Here is a 16019-nt window from a genome sequence, read left to right as displayed (position 1 = left end):
CTCCCACTATATTTCAAATGTTTCTGAACATATACAGCTTTTTTTACCCCATTAGTTTCTATAAATTAAAGTTTCAACTAGCCACATTTCTTTTTCCCCTTTTTTCATCTTTAAATTCAATTAAGCTACATATGGTACATCATTAGTTTCAGATGTACAGTTCAACAATTCATCAGTTTCACTTAACACCCAGTGCTCATCACATCATGTACTCTCCTTAATGCCCATCACCCAAATACTCCATCTCTCACCCTCCTCCCTTCCAGCAACCCTCAGTTTGTTTCCTAGAGTTAAGAGTCTCTCATGGTTTGTCTCCCTCTGATGACTTCCCACTCAGTTTTCCCTCCCTTCCCCTATGATCCTCTGCACTGTTTTTCGTATTCCACTGGGGTGCAGGTGCCCCTTCAGATCACTACATTTGTATCTTATGGGTAAACACCTAGTAGAGCAATTGTTGGGTGGAAGGGTAGCTCTATTTTTAACTTCTTGAGGAACCTCCATACTGTTTTTCACATTGGTTGTACCAGCTTGCATTCCTATCAACAGTGCAAGATGGTTCCCCTTTCTCTGCCTCCTTGACAACATCTGTTGTTTCCTGTCTTGTTGATTTTAGCCATTCTGACTGGTGTGAGGTGGTATCTCATTGTGGTTTTGATTGTTTTTCCCTCTTGCATAGTGATGTTGAACATTTTTTTCATGTATCTGTTTTACTTGTATGTTTTTGGAGAAGTGTCTGTTCCTATCTTCTGCTCATTTCTTGACTTGATTATTTGTTTTTTGGGTGTTGAGGTCAGTGAGTTCTTTATAGATTTTAGATAATAACCTTTTACATCATCTGCAAATATCTCCTCCCACTCTGTAGCTTGCCTTTTGGTTTAACTGACCGTTTCCTTTGTTGTCCAGAAGATTTTTATCTTGATGAAGTCCCAATAGTTCATTTTTGCTTTTGTTTGCCTTATCCTTGGAGATGTGTCTAGCAAGAAGTTGCTGTGGCCGAGGTCAAAGAGGTTGCTACCTGTGTTCTCCTCTAGGATTTTGATGGATTTCTGTCTCACATTTAGTCTTTCATCCATTTTGAGTTTATCTTTGTGTATGGTGTAATAAAATTTTCCAGTTTCATTCTTCTACATGTGGCTGTTCAATTTTCCCAATACCATTTGTTGAAGGGACTACCATTTTTCCATTTTTCTTTGTCAAAGATTAGTTAACCATAGAGTTAAGGGTCCATTTCTGGGTTCTCTGTTCTGTTCCATTAATCTATGTGTCTATTTTTGTGTCAGTACACTTTGTAATAGAACTTGAAGTCCAGCATTGTGATCTCACCAGCTTTAGTTTTCTTTTTCAATACTCCTCTAGCTCTTTGGGGTCTTTTCTGGAATAAATTTTGGTATTATTTATTCCAGATCTGTGATAAATGTTGATGGTATTTTGATAGGGATTGCATTGAATATGTTGATTGCCCTGGGTAGCATAGACACTTTTAAAAATATGTGTTTTTCCAATCCATGAGCATGGAATGTTTTTCCATTTCTTCGTGTCTTCCTCAATTTCTTTCATATGTATTTTGTAGTTTTTAGATTGTAGATCCTTTACCTCTTTGGCTAGGTTTATTCTTAGGTATCTTATGGTTTTTGGTGCCAGTCTAAATGGGATGGATTCCTTAATTTCTTTCTCTTATGTTTCATTGTTAGTGTACAGAAATGCAACTGATTCTGTGCATTGATTTTGTATTCTGCCATGTTGTTGAATTGCTATATGAGTTCTAGGAATTTGGGGTTGGAGTCTTTTGGGTTTTCCACATAGAGTACCATGTCACCTCTGAAGAGTGAGAGTTTGACTTCTTCTTTACCAATATGAATGTCTTTTGTTTCTTTTCGTTGTCTGATTGTTAAGGCTAGGATTTCTAGTACTATGTTGAACAACAGTGGAGAGGGCATTCCTGTCATGTTCCTGACCTTAGGGTAAAAGCTCTCCATTTTACCCCATTGAGAATGATATTCCCTGTGGGCTTTTCATATATGGCTACACTGTGCAGAGTTTTAACCAGGAAAGGATGTGGTGTTTTGCCAAATGCTTCTTTCTGCATTAATTGAGAGGATATATAGCTCTTGTCCTTTCTTTTATTAATGTGTTGTATCACACTGATTGATTTGTGAATGTTGAACCACCCTTGTGCCCAGGAATGAATCCCACTTATCGTGGTGCAAAATCATTTTAATGTACTGTTGGATCCTGTTGGCTAGTATTTTGTGGAGAATTTTTGCATCCATGTTCATCAGGAATATTGGTCTATAATTCTCCTTTTTTCTGATTTTAGGATCAAAGTAATACTGGCCTCATAGAATGCGTTTGAAAGTTTTTCTTCCATTTCTATTTTTTTTTTTTTTTGAAACAGCTTCAGAAGAATAAGTGTTATTTCTTTAAATGTTTGGTAGAATTCCCATGGGAAGTCATCTTGCTCTGGACTCTTGTTTGTTGGGAGATTTTTTGATTACTGCTTCAGTTTCTTGCTGGCTAAGGATCTGTTCAGGTTTTCTATTTTTTTTCTGTTTCAATTTTGGTAGTTTATAAGTTTCTAAGAATACATCCATTTCTTCCAGATTGCCGATATAGTTGTTCATAGTAAGTTCTTAAAATCATGAATGGAAGAGGAGAGAAAATGACCAATACCAAGAAAATACAAACAATTTTATTAATTTGGCTCCTTTCTCTTTTCTTTTGGATATGTCTGGCTAGGCCTTTATTGATCTTATTAAAATTCTTTCAAGGAGCGAGATTCTAGTTCTATTGATCTATTCTACTGTTCTTTTGGGTTCTAGTTCATTGATTTCTGCTCTAATCTTTATTATTTCTTTTCTCCTACTTGGTTTGGCTTTATTTGCTGTTCTTTCTCCAACTCCTTTCGTGTAAGTTTTGTTCGTGTATTTGAGACTTTTCTAATTTCTTGGGAAAGGCTTGTATTGCTACGTACTTTCCTCTTAGGACCACCTTTGCTGCATCCCAAAGTTTTTGAATAGTAGTGTTTTCATTTTCATTTTCATTTGTTTCCATTATTTTTTTTTAATTCTTCTTTAATTTTGTGATTGGCCCATTCATTCTTTAGTAGGATGCTCCTTAACCTCCAAGTGTCTGAGGTCTTTCCCAATTTCCTCTTGTGACTGAGTTCCAGTTTCAAAGTATTGTGGTCCAAAAATATGCAGGAAATAATTCCCGTCTTTTGGTACTGGTTGAGACCTGATTTGTGATCAGTATGTGATCTATTCTGGAGAATGTTCTATGTGCACTCTAGAAGAATGTGTATTCTGTTGCTTTAGGATGGAATGCTCTGTATGTATCTGTGAAGTCCATCTGGTCCAGTGTGACCCTGGGATCATGACCCAAGCCAAAGACAGACACTTAAAGACTGAACGACTCAGGTACCCCAGGTCAGAACTTTTAACAGACAGCTATATTCCATATGGGGTAGAGAGCATTCCTGTAGGCTTCCTGTAGGTCATAAGATGTTAACCCTAGACCAATTACCTCAAGTTCAGTTACTATTTATGTTGTTTAGAATTGTATTCAGAGCCAAGGTTGGGAATCATTTAGCTAGTTAAAGAAATAGCAATCAAATGTAATTAAGGACTTTGTTCAGATTTTAATTTGAACAATACATTTTCAGACTATTAGGGATATTTAAACGTAGATGCGGTATTAGAAAATACCAGGAGTTATTCATAATTTTGTTAGATGTAATAATGTTCTGACTTATATAAGAAGATGCCCACTTTTTATTTTTTTTTTATTTTTTTTTTTAGTCTTAATTAATTTTATTGCTTTTTTTTTCTTGTGTATGTTTATTTTATTTTTCAATTTTTATTTGGGGATCACTGCAGAGCTGAATGAAGTTATAAGAAATAATACAGAGGTCTTTCTCTGCTCCTCCCCATCAGGAAGGATTATCAGCTCTGGAAACGATGTGAAAAACAATGAAAGGAGCACGCTAAAGAGAGGACAGAGGGAGGTCAGTGGTCCAGGGCCCAGAACTGGAGGGACAGTGCGGTGCTGGTGAGTCTCAGGCCTCCTGCCCATTGAATGAGGAGACCCAGAACCAGTTTCTCTATTATCCCCAACCTCGAAATAGAAGGCAGCCCTGTCTCCCCGGGTCTAATAGAACCCCCATCTGTACCACCAAGATGCCCACTTTTTAAAGAGATGCCTATTGAACTATGTAGGAATGTCATGTTTGTTATTAATTTTAAAAGAAAACACTTTGGGTCTCTAAATCAATGTGAAATATTAGGAAGTGCATGGTGACTACACATATAAACCATATTTTTTGGATGTGATAATAGCATCAATAACAAATCAAGTAAATAGAATTCGGGATGTCTCAATGATTCATTTTATTAATAGCTCCAAGGAGGAAAAAAAAACAACATAAGATCATCTTAAGGTGGAAACAACATTTGAAAAAAATTCAACAGCTATCTAAAAAGCAATTATTAGGTGGTCGGTATTAAAGTTTATTATAAAGCTTCAATAATTAAGGGTGCAGTGCGGGAGGAAAAAACACACATTAGTGAGACATGACCATATATTCACATAGAGACCTACACACATATGAAGATGTATTAGACTAAAACAATAGCAAATATCACTGTATCAAAATCATTTCCAAACCCATTGCTTTTCTCACTACAAAAACCAAACAGCTTTCAGAGTTATGATTCATGAAATAAACTAGATTCACAGGCCTTTCCCCCTGCGCATTCTAGTTCCAACTCAGTAATTCCTAGACGTAGTAATGACCTAGGACCCATGTGTGGACCATCCATTCACAGAGGGCTGTGGGGAGGTAGATAAAAGGCAAAGAAGTTGGCAGGAACCAAGTCTTTAACATTCCCTTAGGCTTATTTTCTTGCAGAAAGCTTTAGATTCTGTGGCTGGGCCTAGTCAGTATGCTATCATGAGAAAAGATATTGATTTGATTTTCACTATCCATCATTCCAAAGACTGAGGAACAACGGGAAAAGAGTTTCTTTGGTTGGAAGGAAAAGAGAGTGTCTGTCAAGTTGTTTCTATTCATTTGCATTCACAAACCCTGTCTCTCCCAGTGTGTTACCTGTCAAGTCTAACAGGATGGAAGCAGACAGGTATAATAGCTCTAAATTAAGTGTACTGGGAAAAAGAAATGAAAAACAGCAAGTGAGAAGATCCAAGGAAATAAGTATGGCTGTTGCTCAGTTATCATGCTCCCTGTCAGAGGCTGAGGAAGGTAACTAGCATTTTTATTCAACTCAGTCCAGAAGTTGTTAGGAACTGGAGATGTCAGGGTGAAGATACCATCGTAGCCCTCAAGGAGCTCAGATTAGAAGGGGAGGCTGAGGATACAGCAAGGCAAGAGCAGTGATAAAATGGTCCCACATAACACAGCAGAAGAACCCCCCTCCCCCAAGGGTCTTGGAAGGCCCTCTGAAAGAGATGATATTGGAGCTGAGTCAAAGGATGAGCAGAAGTGAGCCATGCTAGAGGAGCAGTGGACAAACTCAGCAATGAAAGAATTCTAGACAGAGGAAATAGTGTCTAACACCAAATCCAATTGCCTCCTATTGTTGTGCCACTTGCTTTTCACAAAATCTCTTTAAACTCTAATAAGAAATATATATTTGGTCTTCATTCCCCTTTTTGGCACAGAACCCCTAAAACTCTTGGAATTTCCTAAGCGGTGAGAATGACTTTTTTTATGTTAATGAGGGGACTTTTAGAATTTTCCTAAGGATGGGGGCTTGCTGCCAGCCGAACTAATGCTTTGATGAGAGCGTTAGAAATTTCAGTCCCACCACGGACCCTGCAAGGGATAGGGGGTGGATATTGAGTCATCTGCCAATCAGTCATGACTAGGTAATAAAGCCTCAATAAAACTCCAGAAGGACAGGGTTCTAAGAACTTCTCGGTTGGTGACCATGTGGAGGTGCTGGGAGAGTGAGGTAGCTGAGAGGGCAGGGAAGTTCCTCACCCTTTCTCACATACCTTGCTCTATGCTTCTATTCCATGTGGCTGTTCCTTTTATATTAAACCAGTAATCCAGTAAGTAAAATACTTTTTAGAATTCTGTGAGCTGCTCTAGCAAAGTAATGGAACCCAAAGATGGGGGGTTGTTGGAACCTCCAATCTATAGCCAATTGGTCAGAAGTACAGATGACAACCTGGGCTTGCGAATGAAGTGGGAGGGAGGAAATGGGGGATAGTTTTATAGGATAGAGCCCTTAACCTGTAGAATCTGATGCTGTCTCTGGGTAGATGGTGCTATAATTACATTGAATTATAAGACACCCAGTTGGCATCTCAACATTTTCTGGTATGCAAACACTGCCCCCAACCCCAGAAACACACACACCTGTTGAAATTGGATCTGGAAGCTTTAAACTCTCGTGGCAACAGGCTCATGAGAACATCCTGATTTCTCAAATGAGACAATGGAGCCTAGAGAGAATAAGTGGCTTTCCCAATTTGATTTCTCAAATGAGACCATGGAATCTAGAGAGGATAAGTGGCTTGCCCAAGTGGCTTGCCCAAGTAGAAGTTGGCATACACCAGAATGAGGGTTCAAGTCCAGGTCAGTAGAACTTCAAAGCCTAACTTTTAATAGAGGCAGACTATGCTGCCTTCCCAATGTGATGAGCAATAATAGTACAGAGGTGTGTTTGTCCATGGGTAACTACAACAAGTGCTATTTCTGGATTGTTATGTGGAAGGCAGAGATAGTTAAACATTACATAGAAAATTTTGTGTGCCACGTGAAGACGTTGGATGCTATCCTGGGGTAATTAGATATCAAATGGCTTTAAGCAGACAAATGTGGTCAGATGAGTTTTATGTCAATTTATTTTCTTTGGTTTCATCACAGTAACGTGAAACAAGACTAGAGACAAAAAGGTTGGTTATGAAGTGCTAAAGGTAATCTGAAGAGAAGGTGGTGAGTGTCTAAACTAGGTGGTGAGAGAAGAGATGGCAAAACTGGGGCAGTGGGAGAAGTAGTGGAGAGCTAACAGCAGGACTGTTGGATCCAATGGGTATAAAGAGAATACAGCAGGGGTAGTTAAGGGCGACTAAGTCATTAGTTGGGATGTCTGGGTGAATTGTTGGTGTCTCCAGTGAAACACAAGGATAACTGTCTGAGAGAATGAGTCAACATGTTGTGTGTTCTTAACTTGAGACCATGAGCCTATCTAATGCAATGGATTCCTAATTGTATTAGCTATTTCCCATTTTTATATAAGCTACTTTGGATTGGTTTTGAAATGCCTCATGGTTATACCTGCCACAGCTGGATTCAGAGACTCAACCAAATTCATAAATAACCTTTCAGCTTCTTAGTTCAAATTCCCTTTGTTACCTCACTCTTCATCTCCTTCTTCACAGCAGTGTCAATGGTTGACAAATCCAGATGGTACTACACACCCATCACTACAGCTGAAAATGCCCCTTGCTTTTTCAATAACCATGCCAACTCCTGAAAAGAAGCTTTAAATAGCCCTCATAGGGACAGGTATGCCCCTAGAAAAATCACTGAGTGGAGATACTTTGAACAGAAATTGTGGATTATGTATCCTTCCCTCTAGTGGAAGGAATAGGGTCAGGGAAATCCCTGAGAGTAAAAAGAGTTCTAGTACCAAAAGGAATTCTATTTAATAGGCCAAAGCAACAGAAATTTACACCATGGGAAAATATCCATCTGGGGTTGATGATACGACTGGTATGTGGAGGAAGAGGTCAAGGTTGGAGGTAAACACTTGGCAGTCATAAGCAATGCATTAGAACTCAAGGAGAGTATGAATGTTAAGATGATTACTAGGCCAAGGCTGAAAGTACTCAGGGAAACTCAGCCCCTAAGACAGGAAAAGAGGAACACATAAACTAGAAACAAAACAGAGAAGGAAGAGAATCATGTGCCAAGGAATGTACGAACATTTTCTTATTTCATTTAATTTTCACTACAACACCATAAGGAAGGTAGAAAGTTTTCCATTTTACTAGACGAAGAATTTAAATCAGAGCTATTTGTCTTGCCGGTGCGCAAATACAAATCTGACAGGTGGAGATGGGATTGGAAACTTCGGTTATGAGGCTCCAAACTCTGTTCTGCCACAGAGTATGGAGATCCCCACTGACAGCAAAAGGGCTGAGGAAGTATTCTGTCCCAGGTGTTTTCTCCTCCCATCTGGAAGGATTGCACTTTTAAATACCTACCTGTTTCTTGACAGTAAATATCTTTATTCCACAAAAAAACACCCCCCCCAAACTCCACCCCAAATTAAAAACAGTTCTAACCACTCTTCAGAAGAGCTTATACTTAAACTTTTGCAATCTGTCCTTGATTAAGTTTGTACAGACTTGAGAAAACCTAGAAGTATGAGAACTAAAAAGACCATTGGAAATCATTCCATAAGGGAATCGGTGATGGATTCCAAGAGAATCCAGTAAACCTTGGAATTTTAATATAAAATTGTGTTTGTGGGGCACCTGGGTGGCTCAGTGGGTTAAGGCCTCTGCCTTCAGCTCAGGTCATGATCCCAGGGTCCTGGGATCGAGCCCCACATCGGGCTCTCTGCTCAGCAGGGAGCCTGCTTCCCCCCCCCCCCTTTCTCTCTGCCTGCCTCGCTGCCTACTTGTGATCTCTCTCTATCAAATACATAAATAAAATCTTTAAAAAATAAATAAATAAATTAATTAATTAATTAATAAAATTGTGTTTGTGCATAAAGGCATTCTCTTTTGAGATCAGAATTTATAGTTTTCTCTGGATTCTCAAAGGAATATAAGAGCCCAAATACCTTAACTTTGTAGAAATGGGTCAAATCATCTACGCCCTGTAGGCCTCAAAGTCACACCATTAGACGTCAGGAGACTCAGGTCTAGACCTTAGGTTTCTTGATTCCCAAGGCATGACATCTTCATGAAACCCCTGACGATAAGAATCCCATGTTTGGAAGAAAGGTTTTTGGCCCTGTGATCATCTATAGATTTTATGGCCAGCAAGGGTTCTTCTTGTAAAGTCATTCCTTAAAAAACAAAATGTTTTTATTAAATTGTCATATATAGGCACCGGGAACGTGAGGTGCAGACTGCATTATTTCAGGGACAGGAAATGCATAGAAGGGCAGGAAGAGGGGATGGAAGAAAAGGGAGAAGGAGGCAAAAAGGAGGAGGAGGAGGAAAGACCTTTGACAAGGGAATCCACATCAGCTGAGGCACTAAAAGGAGAAGATAGGTGGTGTCTTGGTTCATACTATGGTCTGAGTATTTGTATCCTCTTGAAATTCACACAATGAAACTCTGATTCCCCAAGGTGATGGTATTAGGAGGTGAAGCCTTTGGGAGGTGCTTAGGTCATGAGGGTGGATCCCTTCTCATTGGGATTAATGTCTTATGAAAGAGACCCTTAGAACTCCATAGCTCCCTTCTTTCTTTTTTTTTAAGACTTTATTTATTTATTCAAGAGAAAGAAAGAGAACAAGCATAAATGGGGTAAAGACCAGAGGGAGCCTAGCTCCTTTCTTTCAAGCGAAGAAACAATGAGAAATCTGCAGCCCAGAAGAGGGCCCTCAACTGACCATGCTGACATCCAGACCTCAGTCTTCCAGCCTCCAGAACTATGAGAAATTTCCGTTGCTCATAAGCCACTCAGTCTATGGTATTTTAATATAGCAAACCAAATGGGACTAAGACAGTTCCCACTCTCCAGAATCAGACCCCGCCATGAGGATTTAGGTTTAGGTCATTTATTAGATGTGCTCCCAAAAGAAACTGGAAAAACGAGCTGAGGAAGCAGGATGGGGAAAGAAAGAACCAGGCAAGCATATAACTCCAAGCAACATCTCTTGGACAGTGGCAAGCCTGATATGCCAGAGACCTTGAGCATGTGCTAAGTCTCAGAGTTTGTTCCAACTGGAGGCCTGGAATCAGCTGTCCTTTAGCCAGCTGGGGAAGGGAAAGGAGGTGGAGGAGTCCAAACTCAACACCTGCTGCTCTTTGTGTTCTTTGTGGGGTGGGCAAAATGAGCAGCTCAGGTAGCCCAAGGGCAGTTCTGAAAAGAAAAGAGCCAATAAGGTCATCAAAAGAAATTGCACACCAGGACTGGGGAGATGCACAGAGAAACAGTAAAAGGCATCCAAGGGCACCAGAGCAGAGCACTGACAGTGTCCAACAAAGGAAGGAAAATGAACCTTTATTCTTCACCAGGTACTTTTCCCTTTTCCCTTTTTCTCTCAGTTAACATCTGATCCAGGACAGAATTAACTCACTGTGGCAGCATAGATAGTTCGGGACTCCATTTGGTATTTGGTTTTTGTTTTTGTTTTTAATATTTTATTTATTTATTTGACAGACAGAGATCACAAGTAGGCAGAGAAGCTGACAGAGAGAGAGGAGGAAGCAGGCTCCCCGCTGAGCAGAGAGCCCAATGCGGGGCTCGACCCCAGGACCCTGGGATCATGACCTGAGCTGAAGGCAAAGGCTTTAACTCACTGAGCCACCCAGATGCCCCTCCATTTGGTATTTGTACAGCTAAACCTGAGCTTCTGAGCCCTGGTTGAGAAGTGCTGAGTAATAATCATTTTCATAGAATGAAATCAGTACACAGTGTTATGAAATAGATTGCTATTAAATTATGAGCAACCAAATTATTTGTAAATATTTATTGTGCACTTACCATGTTTCAGGGACAGATCCATGGTGAATTTACTTATTGACTCTTCCCATCAAACATCTAAAGTAGGTACCAGCATTACAGCTACTTTATAGGTGAGGAAACTGAAGCAGAGAGAATAAATATCATGTAGAAGAGCACATACATAGTAAGAGATGATGCCAGTCCTCAGATTTAGACCACTTGTCCCTTGAGCCCATGCATGCTCTAAACCGCTGCACTGTGTTCTTGAGTAATAAAGATCCTGACTTTTGCTCCAAGACCAGCTGTGCTTTTACTGTATGACTTTGAGTAATTGAAAATATGAGCAAGTTACTGCTTCTGAGAATGAGAGTATTCGAGTATCTAGGGGCAGATCTCTTTCCTTTCTAAAGATAAGACCACTGGAACACTATCAAAATGGGTTGAGTTACTTATCCCCTGATACTCACCAACCCTTCCCGAAAAAGCATGCATAATCAGTATGTTTTGAGGAGGACAAACCAACCACTTCAGTTCCTCTCTTGGAGAAAGTGGTCTTTTCATGTTTAACAACACTTGTTGCTTTAGATTCTTCTGATGGCAAAGGAGGGCACCTTTGGAAGTGGAGTGTTCCTACCTTTCAGCAGAATTTATATTTCCTTGATGATGAGTAATGTTGAACACTTTTTTCTAAACTATATGAGAGCAAATTGAAGACCTCAAAGTCCTTTACCCTTAAGTGCGCCCAAGTGTATTTCCCGAGAACAGGAATATTTTCGTACATAATCCTAGTTTAATTATCAAGTTCAGGAAATTTAACAATAACATTTTCTCAATTTATAGTCAGCTAACATCTGTTATATACTCACTGTAACAGGCTCTGTGCTAAAAACATGTGCATTGTTGGGAGGATTAGTGAAATAACCTAAAACTTGGTACTTTTATTGTCCCAGTGTTATACACAAAGCGTCCCAGACTAAGCACATAGCTGGGAAGTGGCCAAGCTCAGGGGTGACCCCAGCCAAGTCTTCTCCCTTAAGTTGAGCTCCTAACTATTCTCCTGCCTTCCCAGGGCTCCAGTGGCTCTCCTCATGTCAACCATTCCTTTCACCTTGATGCTTTTTCAAATCCTACCTGACCTCTAATGCGTAGCTCAACCCTTTCAAATAAGTCTTAATGAATTACACAGGGCAAATTTGAATTCTTCCTTGATAACCCGAGTTTTCATTTGGAAAATGAGGTTAAGGAGACAAGAAAGAAAGGAAGTCCAAGAGAATGTTGCTACATTTTTCTAGATAGGTCCCCTAAGGTAAGGGAAAGAAAAGCAAAAATAAACTATTGCGATTATACCAAAATAAAAAGCTTTTGCACAGCAAAGGAAATTCATTCACAAAACGTAAGGGCAACCTACTGAATGGGAGAAGATACTTGAAAATGATATATCTGATAAGGGGTTAATATTCAATATATATAAATAAAAAACTTATATAACTCAACATCAAAAAATCAGATTAAAAATGGGCAGATGTGAATAGACATCTTTTTCTAAAAAAGACAATAGACACATAAAGATGCTCAACATCAATCATCATCAGGGAAATACAAACAAAAACCACAGTGAAATATCAATTTATACCTCTTGGAATGGTTAGTATGAAAAAGATAAATAACAAGCTTGGGGGGGAATGCGGAGAAAAAAGAAATTTCATGCACTGATGGTGGGAATGTGCAGCCACTGGAAAACAGTAAGAAGGATCTTCAAAACTTAAAAAAAAAAAATAGAATTACCATATGATCCAGTAATTTGGCTATTTATTCAAAGAAAACAAAAACACTAACTTCAAAAGATATATGCATCCCTATATCTAATGCAGCATTATTTACCATAACCAAGATATGGAAACAGCCCAAGAATCTATCAATAGATGAATGGGATAAAGAAGATGTGAGATACACACAGAATGGAATATTACTCAGCCACAAAAAAACAAGATCTTGCCATTTGCAACAACATGAATGGACCTAGAAGGTATTATGCTAAGTGAAATAAGCCAGACAGAGAAAGACAAATACTACATGATTTCATGTCTATGTGGAATCTTAAAATCAAATGAACAAAAACAAACAGACCCTTAAGTTCAGAGAACTAGTGTCCAAAAGTGGACATGTGTAGGGGTATGAGTGAAATAGATGAAGGAGATTGGTAGGTACAAAATTCCAGTTCTAAAAGAAATAACTCTCAAATGAAAAGTACAGCATAGAGAATACAGTAACAAATATTGTAATAATGTTCAGTGACAGTGACACGTTTTGTGGTGAGCACTGACAAATATATAAGATTGTTGAATCAGTGTTGTACATCTGAAACCAATGTATCATCGTAAGTTAATTATACTTCACTAAAATTTTTAAAAATGCCTACCACCCAAAAAATGAAAAGAAAGGAAGCAAATGATTTTTACGGACTCTCTGGGAATTGAATCCCTGAGAGTTCCTACATTTATGCACCAGATGGCAGTGTTCAATTGGCCAAAAGAAAAATCCCAGGGTAGGATTTGTTGTATAAAATAAAGGCATTTAACTATTTCTAAACTGTTCTTAGACTCCTCAGAGCTTCTTGGAGTTTCTTTGGAAACTATGAATAGTCATAAGTGGTTCTACTATATTCTCACAGCAATCTTGAGACTAGTGGACATGTGGATTGATTTCCCGTTTGTGATGGGGAAACTCATCCAGGGCAAGTGTGAGTGGAAAATCAGGGAATATGTACGTGGCTGGCCCAGGATTAGGACCCAGGTCTCCTGGTTTATAGTTTAGTGTCCATTATATGTATGTGAACTGAGTCATATTTTTTTTAAGATTTTATTTATTTATTTGACCAAGAGAGATCTCAAGTAGGCAGAGAGGCAGGCAGAGAGAGAGAAGGGGAAGCGGGTCCCCTGTCGACCAGAGAGCCCGATGCGGGGCTCGATCCCAGGATCCTGGGATCATGACCTGAGCAGAAGGCAGAGGCTTAACCCACTGAGCCACCCAGGTGCCCGTGAACTGAGTTATATTAAAGATTATTTTTTCTTCCAATCTTCCTCTCAGACAAGATACCCTTCTTGCCCATTGGCCCACATTCTTGCTCAAGCCTTCCCCCCACCTCCACGGTACCTTCCATGTTGCTAAATTATCTCAACATAACTGTTGAGGTGATGACAACAGGTAGATGCAAGTAGAAGGAACAAACCAAGGAAAACCAGAGAGAAATCAAGTCCTGTAATAGTCGTTCTTTTCAAGGGCTACTTTTGAGAGTGTGAGGCTCTCTTTATGAAATAGATTCTATTTTTCTATTGACCTCCTAGTCTTTTTTTTTTTTTTTTTCATTTTTATACTGTTGATCTAGGAGTCACAATATCCATCCTTCACATTTCATACTCAGAATTGGTGTAGTATCACTTCACAAAATACATAATAATCTTGTAAATGTGTATGTCCCTTCACCACCACCCTTTTTTCTAGGTTTATCATATGTATTACCTCAACCTGCATTATAAATCTGCATTATAAACAATGACATAATTTTTAATTTAAACAGCCCTATATATTTTAGAGAAGCTAAAAATTGGGTTTTGATATTTAAATATTAAGCATTTCCGGCAACACTCTTTATTCCTTCCTTAAGATTTAAGTTCTCCTCTGGTATTCTTTCTCTTCAATCTAAAGAAATTAGCCTTTCTTTTACTGTGGTAGTAAACAAACATTGAAAAAAAAATTCTCTTTTAACTGAAGAGTTCTTTATTTTACTTCCATCTTTGAAAGAGACTTTTGCTCAATATGGAATTCTAGGTTGGCAGTTGTTTCTTGCAGTACGATGGTCCCTTGTCTACAGGTCTCTATCATTTCAGATAAGTCGGTCATAATGCAAATCCCTGTTCCTTATGTATACATTCTTCTCTGTACCCTTACAAAATTCTTTTTTCTTTGAGGCTCAGTAAAGATGTGCCTAGCCACAACTTTCGTGTGTTTATCCGACGTAGGATTTGCAGAGCTTCTTAGATCCTTGCATTTGCATCTTTCCCCAAATTTGGAAAAAACAAAAAACAGGCCATCATTTCTTCAAATATCTTTTCTGCCCAGTTTATGTTCTCCTTTGTAATCCTTCCAGAATTACAATTAATCATACAGTGTCTTTTGATATTATTCCACAAGTTCCTAAGGCTCCCCATTGTTTCCCAGTATTTTCCTCCATTTTTTGAACTGTGTAATTTGAAAACTATATTGTATTTTTTAAATTGTATAATTTGAAAATATTGTTATATATATTCTATTGCTCTTAGACTCTAAGTTATCAACTCCTCCAACAAATGTACTTAAAGCGAAAAGCACTAACAGAAATTCTCCATCACGAATTTTTTTTTCCATTATGGATTTATCATATCTGGGAGGAAATCTGCCTGTATACAGAACTCCTTGGTATCAGACATGGATGGGGCTTGGAGCTCAGCAATGTGATACGCCCTATTGGATACTGCCCCCCTCACCTCAATCTTTCTGTGTTCAAAATAATCTCCACAAAATTTGGGAGATTTCTATTAAATGCACAAGAGAACACCAAATACAGCCACAAAAGTGCCAGAAAATGGAAGGCACTTGTAACTCTAGCAAGACCCTCATCAGCATAGGAGAGCCTCTTACCTTCCCAGGAGGACTGTGCTCAAATTACAAGAACCCTGTCTTGGTTCCAGTTACTCTGGGTGGGAAAAAAGTCCTTTAACTTAGCTGCATCTGAGAAGAAGTGTTGGCCCCAACTCTCCAAATCCAGAAGAGGAGAAGGAGGAAGAAAAGGAACAGAAGAAGGGGAGCAAGTCTACGGAATCCAGACCAGGGTGCTTTCCAGGGTTACATTGTCAGGAGGTAGGAAGAGGACAGAGGAACATGAGACATGAGGGAATAGTCAAGCTATTCCTGGGGGTCCTTTGTTTGGTGGGAGCGACAGTCCTAGTGATTCAGGCCTTAAGGACAGAACACCACTATGGCTTTGAAGAATGCTTAGAGTGTAGGTGAACAGGAAGAAATGGCCCTGGGAGACTAGGAACCGGAGGAGCTTTGATTACTTGGCAGAAACATGGTTGTATTCACCCTGATAGCACAAGATGTGGTCCTTTCCCAATGCAGGCTCATGTGTGCTCACCCCACCCCAACTAGGGCCCAAGACCTCTAGACGTAGAATCCTGCACCATGCTGACGCTGAAGGCCAGGGAGGGGCCACATGTACAATTGTGTAAGGGAGAATAAAGGTGTTTGAGGGACACAGAGGTAATATGGGTACCTGATAGACTATTACTGACCATTTCCATTTTCAGTGACTAAAAAACAGACTTCC

The sequence above is a fragment of the Mustela erminea genome, chromosome 2 (assembly GCF_009829155.1).
Source record: "Mustela erminea isolate mMusErm1 chromosome 2, mMusErm1.Pri, whole genome shotgun sequence".
NCBI lineage: Eukaryota > Metazoa > Chordata > Mammalia > Carnivora > Mustelidae > Mustela > Mustela erminea.
The sequence above is the reverse complement of the archived record's forward strand: the minus strand, read 5'-3'. Positions refer to the sequence as shown.